Source organism: Somniosus microcephalus, chromosome 2 (genome assembly GCF_052327205.1).
Source record: "Somniosus microcephalus isolate GS21.2 chromosome 2, FLI_Smic_1.0, whole genome shotgun sequence".
NCBI classification, from domain to species: Eukaryota; Metazoa; Chordata; class Chondrichthyes; order Squaliformes; family Somniosidae; genus Somniosus; species Somniosus microcephalus.
Window position 1 is genome coordinate 387,944,853 of NC_140988.1, and position 12,880 is coordinate 387,957,732.

The window sequence follows — 12,880 nt, forward strand, 5'->3', positions numbered from 1 at the left end:
GATATTTTATGAGGATTACCTCACCCACCTGAGCCCAGTAATCGATTATATTCGATATTTTATGAGGATTACCTCACCCACCTGAGCCCAATAATCGATTATACTCGATATTTTATGACAGGATTACCTCACCCACCTGAGCCCAGTAATCGATTATACTCGATATTTTATGACAGGATTACCTCACCTACCTGAGCCCAATAATCGATTATACTCGATATTGTGATTTTTTCGGATTTTTCTCTTTTCTCCGACCCGCGAAGCGGACAAAAACCCAGCTTCCGGCTGTAACCGGAAACCCCGCCTCCCGCAGCGGCCAATGAGGGCGCGGTGTTGTGGTGATGGACAGGAGTCTCAGCCAATGGACGTGGGCGGTGTGAGGGGAGGTGGGCGGAGCTTGAGAAGCAAAAATAGAAATTGTCCCTGAGAGATGGAGAGAATGTGAGAGATAGATAGAGAATGAGAGAGAGATAGATAGAGAGAATGTGAGAGAGAGAGGGAGATAGATAGAATGTGTGAGAGATAGAGAAAATGTGAGACAGAGAGATAGAGGGAATGTGAGAGAGAGACAGAGAGAGTGTGAGAGAGATAGAGAGAATGTGAGAGAGATAGAGAGAATGTGTGAGAGATAGAGAGAATGTGAGAGAGAGAGAGGGAATGTGAGAGAGAGATAGAGAGAATGTGTGAGAGAGAGATAAAGAGAATGTGAGAGAGAGAAAATGTGAGAGAGAGAGAGAATGTGAGAGAGGGAGACAGAGAGAATGTGAGAGAGAGAATGTGGAAAACTGTACCTTTTTGCTATGTAAGCTTTGGCAATATGGTTCTCTATAAACTTTCATGCCAATAAAGCATTTGAATTGAATTGAATTGAGAGAGAATGTGTGAGAGAGAGAAAGAGAATGTGAGAGAGAGAAAATGTGAGAGAGAGAGAGAATGTGTGAGAGAGAGAATGTGTGAGAGAGAGAGAGAATGTGTGAGAGAGAGAGAATGTGAGAGAGAGAGGGAGATAGAGAGAATGTGTTAGAGATAGAGAGAATGAGAGAGAGAGATAGAGAGAATGTGAGAGAGAGAGATAGAGAGAATGTGAAAGAGAGAGATAGAGAATGTGAGAGAGAGATAGAGAGAATGTGAGAGAGAGAGAGAATGTGAGAGGGAGAGAATGTGAGAGAGAGGGAGAGAGAATGTGAGAGAGAGAGAGAATGTGAGAGGGAGAGAATGTGAGAGAGAGGGAGAGAGAATGTGAGAGAGAGGGAGATAGAGAGAATGTGAGAGAGCGAGGGAGATAGAGAGAATGTGAGAGAGAATGTGAGAGGGAGGGAGAGAATGTGAGAGAGAGAGATAGGGAGAGAATGTGAGAGAGAGGGAGCGAGAGAATGTGAGAGAGAGAGAGAATTTGAGAGAGAGAGATAGAGAGAATGTGTCAGAGAGAGAGAGATAGAGAGAATGTGAGAGAGAGACAGAGAGAATGTGAGAGAGAGAGGGATAGAGAGAATGTGAGAGAGAGGGAGAGATAATGTGAGAGAGATAGAGAGAATGTGAGAGAGAGAGAGAGAGAGAATGTGAGAGAGAGGTAGAGAGAATGTGAGAGAGGGAGAGAGAATGTAAGAGAGGGAGATAGAGAGAATGTGAGATAGAGAGAATGTGAGAGAGAGGGAGATAGAGAGAATGTGAGAGAGAAAGGGAGAGATAGCATGTGAGAGAGAGGGAGAGAGAGAGAATGTGAATCTGAAAAATAAATGCGGTGTCAAAATTGGAGACTAACGCACCGGTTTCTTCACCCAGAGAAGAGGCGTCCGGCAGGGCTGCAATTTGAGCCCGACCCTGTTCAACATATACATAAATGAATTAGCAGACATGCTGGAGAAAAGCAAGTCACCGGGTCTCTGTCTCCTGGATGGAGAAGTGAAATCCCTGTTCTATGCGGACGACCTGGTTCTGCTGTCTCCCACAGAACAGGGATTACAGCAACAACTAGACCTACTCGACAAATACTGCCAAAATTGGGCCCTAACAGTAAATCTAAAGAAAACCAACATCATGATTTTTCAAAAAAGGCCCAGGTGTCAGGAAAACAAATACCAGTTTACTCTCAGTGATACCATCATAGGACACACTATGAGCTACACTTACCTTGATCTAACCATTACAGCATCAGGGAGCTTCAGCATAGCAGTGAATGCACTAAAAGAAAAAGCCCGAAGAGCCCTATATGCAATAAAAAGAAAATTCTACAACATCCAAATCCCAATCAAAATCTGGCTCAAAATATTTGACAGCATAATCCTGCCCATTGCGCTGTACGGTAGTGAAGTATGGGGCCCCGCTCAATCACCATAGCTACACTAAATGGGAAAAACACACAATCGAAGCCCTACATGCAGAATTTTGCCGAAGCATTCTTCGCACAGAAAGGAAAACACCAACAAATGCATGCAGAGCCGAACTAGGCAGATACCCACTGATAATAAACATCCACAAACGAGCACTAAACTTCCTAAATCACCTCAAATCTAGCTCCCCAGACACCCTTCATTTTAAAGCCTTCCAGACCCAAGAGCTAAACCCAGAAAAGAGTCCCCTGAGTCAGCTGCTACTGAAACTAAGTACTCCTACTCAGCTGGACCCTGACCAGTCCCAGACCAACACTGCCGTCCAAACACCAATCCGAGTGAACCAAATCATTAAACAATGCAAAGAAACCTACCTGGAACATTGGAACAATGTAACCAAAAGCCAAAGCAGATTAGAATGTTACCGGGCCCTAAAAAGAGAATATAAACTGGCAGACTATCTCTCGACCATCAGAGACACAAAACAGAGACAGACCCTCACCAGGTACAGACTAAGCGACCACCAACTGGCAATTGAAAAAGGAAGATACAAGAAATCCTGGCAGCCTAGAGAGAATAGAATATGTGATCAATGTCTGGCCGGCGAGGTTGAGACAGAGATGCATTTCCTCCTAAAATGCAAAAAATTCAACACAACAAGAAACATATTATTTGACAAGCTCAGCCAAACAACCCCAGATTTCAAAGAATTGGATGACCTGTCAAAATTAAGATTAGTCCTGGGAGAAGGAGACAGACCATACCTTGGTGCCAAATATGTAACAACATGTCACAACCTGAGGACTGTTTAAAATTAATACTGAATGTACCCAACGATGTTCAACGACTTTAAATTAATATTGTTTAAACTAATATTGTATGTACCCAACGAAGGTCAAAATTGTTTGACACCTACAGAATGTTGGAAAACTGTACTTTTTGTTATGTAAGCTTTGGCAATATGGTTCCCTGTAAACTTTCATGCCAATAAAGCATTTGAATTGAATTGAATTGAAATTGAATTGAGAGAATTTGAGAGCGAGAGATAGAGAGAATGTGAGAGAGGGATAGAGAGAATGTGAGAGAGATAGAGAGAATGTGAGAGAGAGAGGGAGAGAGAGAATGTGAGAGAGAGGGAGAGAGAGAGAATTTGAGAGCGAGAGATAGAGAGAATGTGAGAGAGAGAGAGAGAATGTGAGAGAGAGACAGAGAATGTGAGAGAGAGACAGAGAATGTGAGAGAGATAGAGAGAGGGAGAGAGAGAATGTGAGAGAGAGAGGGATAGAGAGAATGTGAGAGAGAGGGAGAGAGAATGTGAGAGAGAGGGAGAGAGAATGTGAGAGAGAGGGAGAGAATGTGAGAGAGAGAGATAGGGAGAGAATGTGAGAGAGAGGGAGCGAGAGAATGTGAGAGAGAGAGAGAATTTGAGAGAGAGAGATAGAGAGAATGTGTCAGAGAGAGAGAGATAGAGAGAATGTGAGAGAGAGACAGAGAGAATGTGAGAGAGAGAGGGATAGAGAGAATGTGAGAGAGAGGGAGAGATAATGTGAGAGAGAGAGAGAATGTGAGAGAGAGAGAGAGAGAGAATGTGAGAGAGAGGTAGAGAGAATGTGAGAGAGGGAGAGAGAATGTAAGAGAGGGAGATAGAGAGAATGTGAGATAGAGAGAATGTGAGAGAGAGGGAGATAGAGAGAATGTGAGAGAGAAAGGGAGAGATAGCATGTGAGAGAGAGGGAGAGAGAGAGAATGTGAATCTGAAAAATAAATGCGGTGTCAAAATTGGAGACAAACGCACCGGTTTCTTCACCCAGAGAAGAGGCGTCTGGCAGGGCTGCAATTTGAGCCCGACCCTGTTCAACATATACATAAATGAATTAGCAGACATGCTGGAGAAAAGCAAGTCACCGGGTCTCTGTCTCCTGGATGGAGAAGTGAAATCCCTGTTCTATGCGGACGACCTGGTTCTGCTGTCTCCCACAGAACAGGGATTACAGCAACAACTAGACCTACTCGACAAATACTGCCAAAATTGGGCCCTAACAGTAAATCTAAAGAAAACCAACATCATGATTTTTCAAAAAAGGCCCAGGTGTCAGGAAAACAAATACCAGTTTACTCTCAGTGATACCATCATAGGACACACTATGAGCTACACTTACCTTGATCTAACCATTACAGCATCAGGGAGCTTCAGCATAGCAGTGAATGCACTAAAAGAAAAAGCCCGAAGAGCCCTATATGCAATAAAAAGAAAATTCTACAACATCCAAATCCCAATCAAAATCTGGCTCAAAATATTTGACAGCATAATCCTGCCCATTGCGCTGTACGGTAGTGAAGTATGGGGCCCCGCTCAATCACCATAGCTACACTAAATGGGAAAAACACACAATCGAAGCCCTACATGCAGAATTTTGCCGAAGCATTCTTCGCACAGAAAGGAAAACACCAACAAATGCATGCAGAGCCGAACTAGGCAGATACCCACTGATAATAAACATCCACAAACGAGCACTAAACTTCCTAAATCACCTCAAATCTAGCTCCCCAGACACCCTTCATTTTAAAGCCTTCCAGACCCAAGAGCTAAACCCAGAAAAGAGTCCCCTGAGTCAGCTGCTACTGAAACTAAGTACTCCTACTCAGCTGGACCCTGACCAGTCCCAGACCAACACTGCCGTCCAAACACCAATCCGAGTGAACCAAATCATTAAACAATGCAAAGAAACCTACCTGGAACATTGGAACAATGTAACCAAAAGCCAAAGCAGATTAGAATGTTACCGGGCCCTAAAAAGAGAATATAAACTGGCAGACTATCTCTCGACCATCAGAGACACAAAACAGAGACAGACCCTCACCAGGTACAGACTAAGCGACCACCAACTGGCAATTGAAAAAGGAAGATACAAGAAATCCTGGCAGCCTAGAGAGAATAGAATATGTGATCAATGTCTGGCCGGCGAGGTTGAGACAGAGATGCATTTCCTCCTAAAATGCAAAAAATTCAACACAACAAGAAACATATTATTTGACAAGCTCAGCCAAACAACCCCAGATTTCAAAGAATTGGATGACCTGTCAAAATTAAGATTAGTCCTGGGAGAAGGAGACAGACCATACCTTGGTGCCAAATATATAACAACATGTCACAACCTGAGGACTGTTTAAAATTAATACTGAATGTACCCAACGATGTTCAACGACTTTAAATTAATATTGTTTAAACTAATATTGTATGTACCCAACGAAGGTCAAAATTGTTTGACACCTACAGAATGTTGGAAAACTGTACTTTTTGTTATGTAAGCTTTGGCAATATGGTTCCCTGTAAACTTTCATGCCAATAAAGCATTTGAATTGAATTGAATTGAAATTGAATTGAGAGAATTTGAGAGCGAGAGATAGAGAGAATGTGAGAGAGGGATAGAGAGAATGTGAGAGAGATAGAGAGAATGTGAGAGAGAGAGGGAGAGAGAGAATGTGAGAGAGAGGGAGAGAGAGAGAATTTGAGAGCGAGAGATAGAGAGAATGTGAGAGAGAGAGAGAGAATGTGAGAGAGAGACAGAGAATGTGAGAGAGAGACAGAGAATGTGAGAGAGATAGAGAGAGGGAGAGAGAGAATGTGAGAGAGAGAGAGAATGTGAGAGAGAGAGGGATAGAGAGAATGTGAGAGAGAGGGAGAGAGAATGAGAGAGAGGGAGAGAGAATGTGAGAGAGAGGGAGAGAATGTGAGAGAGAGAGATAGAGAGAGAATGTGAGAGAGAGGGAGCGAGAGAATGTGAGAGAGAGAGAGAATTTGAGAGAGAGAGATAGAGAGAATGTGTCAGAGAGAGAGATAGAGAGAATGTGAGAGAGAGACAGAGAGAATGTGAGAGAGAGAGGGATAGAGAGAATGTGAGAGAGAGGGAGAGATAATGTGAGAGAGATAGAGAGAATGTGAGAGAGAGAGAGAGAGAGAATGTGAGAGAGAGGTAGAGAGAATGTGAGAGAGGGAGAGAGAATGTAAGAGAGGGAGATAGAGAGAATGTGAGATAGAGAGAATGTGAGAGAGAGGGAGATAGAGAGAATTTGAGAGCGAGAGATAGAGAGAATGTGAGAGAGAGAGAGAGAATGTGAGAGAGAGACAGAGAATGTGAGAGAGAGACAGAGAATGTGAGAGAGATAGAGAGAGGGAGAGAGAGAATGTGAGAGAGAGAGGGATAGAGAGAATGTGAGAGAGAGGGAGAGAGAATGTGAGAGAGAGGGAGAGAGAATGTGAGAGAGAGGGAGAGAATGTGAGAGAGAGAGATAGGGAGAGAATGTGAGAGAGAGGGAGCGAGAGAATGTGAGAGAGAGAGAGAATTTGAGAGAGAGACAGAGAGAATGTGAGAGAGAGAGGGATAGAGAGAATGTGAGAGAGAGGGAGAGATAATGTGAGAGAGAGAGAGAATGTGAGAGAGAGAGAGAGAGAGAATGTGAGAGAGAGGTAGAGAGAATGTGAGAGAGAGAGAGAGAGAGAATGTGAGAGAGAGGTAGAGAGAATGTGAGAGAGGGAGAGAGAATGTAAGAGAGGGAGATAGAGAGAATGTGAGATAGAGAGAATGTGAGAGAGAGGGAGATAGAGAGAATGTGAGAGAGAAAGGGAGAGATAGCATGTGAGAGAGAGGGAGAGAGAGAGAATGTGAATCTGAAAAATAAATGCGGTGTCAAAATTGGAGACAAACGCACCGGTTTCTTCACCCAGAGAAGAGGCGTCCGGCAGGGCTGCAATTTGAGCCCGACCCTGTTCAACATATACATAAATGAATTAGCAGACATGCTGGAGAAAAGCAAGTCACCGGGTCTCTGTCTCCTGGATGGAGAAGTGAAATCCCTGTTCTATGCGGACGACCTGGTTCTGCTGTCTCCCACAGAACAGGGATTACAGCAACAACTAGACCTACTCGACAAATACTGCCAAAATTGGGCCCTAACAGTAAATCTAAAGAAAACCAACATCATGATTTTTCAAAAAAGGCCCAGGTGTCAGGAAAACAAATACCAGTTTACTCTCAGTGATACCATCATAGGACACACTATGAGCTACACTTACCTTGATCTAACCATTACAGCATCAGGGAGCTTCAGCATAGCAGTGAATGCACTAAAAGAAAAAGCCCGAAGAGCCCTATATGCAATAAAAAGAAAATTCTACAACATCCAAATCCCAATCAAAATCTGGCTCAAAATATTTGACAGCATAATCCTGCCCATTGCGCTGTACGGTAGTGAAGTATGGGGCCCGCTCAATCACCATAGCTACACTAAATGGGAAAAACACACAATCGAAGCCCTACATGCAGAATTTTGCCGAAGCATTCTTCGCACAGAAAGGAAAACACCAACAAATGCATGCAGAGCCGAACTAGGCAGATACCCACTGATAATAAACATCCACAAACGAGCACTAAACTTCCTAAATCACCTCAAATCTAGCTCCCCAGACACCCTTCATTTTAAAGCCTTCCAGACCCAAGAGCTAAACCCAGAAAAGAGTCCCCTGAGTCAGCTGCTACTGAAACTAAGTACTCCTACTCAGCTGGACCCTGACCAGTCCCAGACCAACACTGCCGTCCAAACACCAATCCGAGTGAACCAAATCATTAAACAATGCAAAGAAACCTACCTGGAACATTGGAACAATGTAACCAAAAGCCAAAGCAGATTAGAATGTTACCGGGCCCTAAAAAGAGAATATAAACTGGCAGACTATCTCTCGACCATCAGAGACACAAAACAGAGACAGACCCTCACCAGGTACAGACTAAGCGACCACCAACTGGCAATTGAAAAAGGAAGATACAAGAAATCCTGGCAGCCTAGAGAGAATAGAATATGTGATCAATGTCTGGCCGGCGAGGTTGAGACAGAGATGCATTTCCTCCTAAAATGCAAAAAATTCAACACAACAAGAAACATATTATTTGACAAGCTCAGCCAAACAACCCCAGATTTCAAAGAATTGGATGACCTGTCAAAATTAAGATTAGTCCTGGGAGAAGGAGACAGACCATACCTTGGTGCCAAATATATAACAACATGTCACAACCTGAGGACTGTTTAAAATTAATACTGAATGTACCCAACGATGTTCAACGACTTTAAATTAATATTGTTTAAACTAATATTGTATGTACCCAACGAAGGTCAAAATTGTTTGACACCTACAGAATGTTGGAAAACTGTACTTTTTGTTATGTAAGCTTTGGCAATATGGTTCCCTGTAAACTTTCATGCCAATAAAGCATTTGAATTGAATTGAATTGAAATTGAATTGAGAGAATTTGAGAGCGAGAGATAGAGAGAATGTGAGAGAGGGATAGAGAGAATGTGAGAGAGATAGAGAGAATGTGAGAGAGAGAGGGAGAGAGAGAATGTGAGAGAGAGGGAGAGAGAGAGAATTTGAGAGCGAGAGATAGAGAGAATGTGAGAGAGAGAGAGAGAATGTGAGAGAGAGACAGAGAATGTGAGAGAGAGACAGAGAATGTGAGAGAGATAGAGAGAGGGAGAGAGAGAATGTGAGAGAGAGAGAGAATGTGAGAGAGAGAGGGATAGAGAGAATGTGAGAGAGAGGGAGAGAGAATGAGAGAGAGGGAGAGAGAATGTGAGAGAGAGGGAGAGAATGTGAGAGAGAGAGATAGAGAGAGAATGTGAGAGAGAGGGAGCGAGAGAATGTGAGAGAGAGAGAGAATTTGAGAGAGAGAGATAGAGAGAATGTGTCAGAGAGAGAGATAGAGAGAATGTGAGAGAGAGACAGAGAGAATGTGAGAGAGAGAGGGATAGAGAGAATGTGAGAGAGAGGGAGAGATAATGTGAGAGAGATAGAGAGAATGTGAGAGAGAGAGAGAGAGAGAATGTGAGAGAGAGGTAGAGAGAATGTGAGAGAGGGAGAGAGAATGTAAGAGAGGGAGATAGAGAGAATGTGAGATAGAGAGAATGTGAGAGAGAGGGAGATAGAGAGAATTTGAGAGCGAGAGATAGAGAGAATGTGAGAGAGAGAGAGAGAATGTGAGAGAGAGACAGAGAATGTGAGAGAGAGACAGAGAATGTGAGAGAGATAGAGAGAGGGAGAGAGAGAATGTGAGAGAGAGAGGGATAGAGAGAATGTGAGAGAGAGGGAGAGAGAATGTGAGAGAGAGGGAGAGAGAATGTGAGAGAGAGGGAGAGAATGTGAGAGAGAGAGATAGGGAGAGAATGTGAGAGAGAGGGAGCGAGAGAATGTGAGAGAGAGAGAGAATTTGAGAGAGAGACAGAGAGAATGTGAGAGAGAGAGGGATAGAGAGAATGTGAGAGAGAGGGAGAGATAATGTGAGAGAGAGAGAGAATGTGAGAGAGAGAGAGAGAGAGAATGTGAGAGAGAGGTAGAGAGAATGTGAGAGAGAGAGAGAGAGAGAATGTGAGAGAGAGGTAGAGAGAATGTGAGAGAGGGAGAGAGAATGTAAGAGAGGGAGATAGAGAGAATGTGAGATAGAGAGAATGTGAGAGAGAGGGAGATAGAGAGAATGTGAGAGAGAAAGGGAGAGATAGCATGTGAGAGAGAGGGAGAGAGAGAGAATGTGAATCTGAAAAATAAATGCGGTGTCAAAATTGGAGACAAACGCACCGGTTTCTTCACCCAGAGAAGAGGCGTCCGGCAGGGCTGCAATTTGAGCCCGACCCTGTTCAACATATACATAAATGAATTAGCAGACATGCTGGAGAAAAGCAAGTCACCGGGTCTCTGTCTCCTGGATGGAGAAGTGAAATCCCTGTTCTATGCGGACGACCTGGTTCTGCTGTCTCCCACAGAACAGGGATTACAGCAACAACTAGACCTACTCGACAAATACTGCCAAAATTGGGCCCTAACAGTAAATCTAAAGAAAACCAACATCATGATTTTTCAAAAAAGGCCCAGGTGTCAGGAAAACAAATACCAGTTTACTCTCAGTGATACCATCATAGGACACACTATGAGCTACACTTACCTTGATCTAACCATTACAGCATCAGGGAGCTTCAGCATAGCAGTGAATGCACTAAAAGAAAAAGCCCGAAGAGCCCTATATGCAATAAAAAGAAAATTCTACAACATCCAAATCCCAATCAAAATCTGGCTCAAAATATTTGACAGCATAATCCTGCCCATTGCGCTGTACGGTAGTGAAGTATGGGGCCCGCTCAATCACCATAGCTACACTAAATGGGAAAAACACACAATCGAAGCCCTACATGCAGAATTTTGCCGAAGCATTCTTCGCACAGAAAGGAAAACACCAACAAATGCATGCAGAGCCGAACTAGGCAGATACCCACTGATAATAAACATCCACAAACGAGCACTAAACTTCCTAAATCACCTCAAATCTAGCTCCCCAGACACCCTTCATTTTAAAGCCTTCCAGACCCAAGAGCTAAACCCAGAAAAGAGTCCCCTGAGTCAGCTGCTACTGAAACTAAGTACTCCTACTCAGCTGGACCCTGACCAGTCCCAGACCAACACTGCCGTCCAAACACCAATCCGAGTGAACCAAATCATTAAACAATGCAAAGAAACCTACCTGGAACATTGGAACAATGTAACCAAAAGCCAAAGCAGATTAGAATGTTACCGGGCCCTAAAAAGAGAATATAAACTGGCAGACTATCTCTCGACCATCAGAGACACAAAACAGAGACAGACCCTCACCAGGTACAGACTAAGCGACCACCAACTGGCAATTGAAAAAGGAAGATACAAGAAATCCTGGCAGCCTAGAGAGAATAGAATATGTGATCAATGTCTGGCCGGCGAGGTTGAGACAGAGATGCATTTCCTCCTAAAATGCAAAAAATTCAACACAACAAGAAACATATTATTTGACAAGCTCAGCCAAACAACCCCAGATTTCAAAGAATTGGATGACCTGTCAAAATTAAGATTAGTCCTGGGAGAAGGAGACAGACCATACCTTGGTGCCAAATATGTAACAACATGTCACAACCTGAGGACTGTTTAAAATTAATACTGAATGTACCCAACGATGTTCAACGACTTTAAATTAATATTGTTTAAACTAATATTGTATGTACCCAACGAAGGTCAAAATTGTTTGACACCTACAGAATGTTGGAAAACTGTACTTTTTGTTATGTAAGCTTTGGCAATATGGTTCACTGTAAACTTTCATGCCAATAAAGCATTTGAATTGAATTGAATTGAAATTGAATTGAGAGAATTTGAGAGCGAGAGATAGAGAGAATGTGAGAGAGGGATAGAGAGAATGTGAGAGAGATAGAGAGAATGTGAGAGAGAGAGGGAGAGAGAGAATGTGAGAGAGAGGGAGAGAGAGAGAATTTGAGAGCGAGAGATAGAGAGAATGTGAGAGAGAGAGAGAATGTGAGAGAGAGAGAGAGAATGTGAGAGAGAGACAGAGAATGTGAGAGAGATAGAGAGAGGGAGAGAGAGGATGTGAGAGAGAGAGAGAATGTGAGAGAGAGAGGGATAGAGAGAATGTGAGAGAGAGGGAGAGAGAATGTGAGAGAGAGGGAGAGAGAATGTGAGAGAGAGGGAGAGAATGTGAGAGAGAGAGATAGAGAGAATGTGAGAGAGAGAGTGATAGAGAGAATGTGAGGGAGAGAGAGAATGTGAGAGAGAGAGATAGAGAGAATGTGAGAGAGAGATAGAGAGAATGTGAGAGAGAGAGAGAATGTGAGAGAGATAGAGAGAATGTGAGAGAGAGAGAGAATGATAGAGAGATAGAGAGAATGATAGAGAGAGAGAGAATGTGAGAGAGAGAGAGAGAATGTGAGAGAGAGAGGGAGAGAGAGAATGTGAGAGAGAGAGAGATAGAGAGAATGTGAGAGAGAGATAGAGAGAATGATAGAGAGAGAGAGAATGTGAGAGAGAGTGGGAGATAGAGAGAATGTGTGAGAGATAGAGAGAATGCGTGAGAGATAGAGAGAATGTGAGAGAGAGATAGAGAGAATGTGAGAGAGTGGAAGATAGAGAGAATGTGAGAGAGAGAGAGAAAATGTGAGAGGGAGAGAGAAAATGTGAGAGGGAGAGAGAGAATGTGAGGGAGAGAGAGAGAGAGAATGTGCGAGAGAGGGAGAGAGAGAACATGAGATAGAGAGAATGTGAGAGAGATAGAGAGAACGTGAGAGAGATGGAGATAGAGAGAATGTGAGAGAGATGGAGATAGAGAGAATGTGTGTGAGAAAGAGAGGGAGATAGAGAGAATGTGAGAGAAAGAGAATGTGAGAGAGAGAGGGAGAGAGAGAATGTGAGAGAGAGAGGGAGAGAGAGAATGTGAGAGAGAGAGAATGTGAGAGAGGGAGATAGAGAGAATGTGAGAGAGAGAGATAGAGAGAATGTGAGAGAGAGAGAGAATGTGAGAGAGGGAGATAGAGAGAATATGAGAGAGAGAGAGGGAGAGAGAGAATGTGAGAGAGAGAGAGGGAGAGAGAGAATGTGAGAGAGGGAGATAGAGAGAATGTGAGAGAGATGGAGATAGAGAGAATGTGAGAGAGAGAGAATGTGAGAGAGAGAGAGAGAATGTGAGAGAGGG

General features: G+C 43.4%; 1 protein-coding gene across 1 annotated transcript in view; it reads right to left on the reverse strand.

Moving 5' to 3' along the window:
• The window catches only part of fbxo41 (F-box protein 41), a 323,546-nt gene extending 323,266 nt beyond the window's left edge, over positions 1 to 280 (reverse strand). Inside the window, exon 1 of the mRNA XM_085976430.1 lies at positions 192 to 280. The gene's annotated coding sequence lies outside the window, so the exon portion shown is untranslated. The remainder of the gene's footprint in view (positions 1 to 191) is intronic.
• Positions 281 to 12,880: the final 12,600 nt, after the last annotated feature.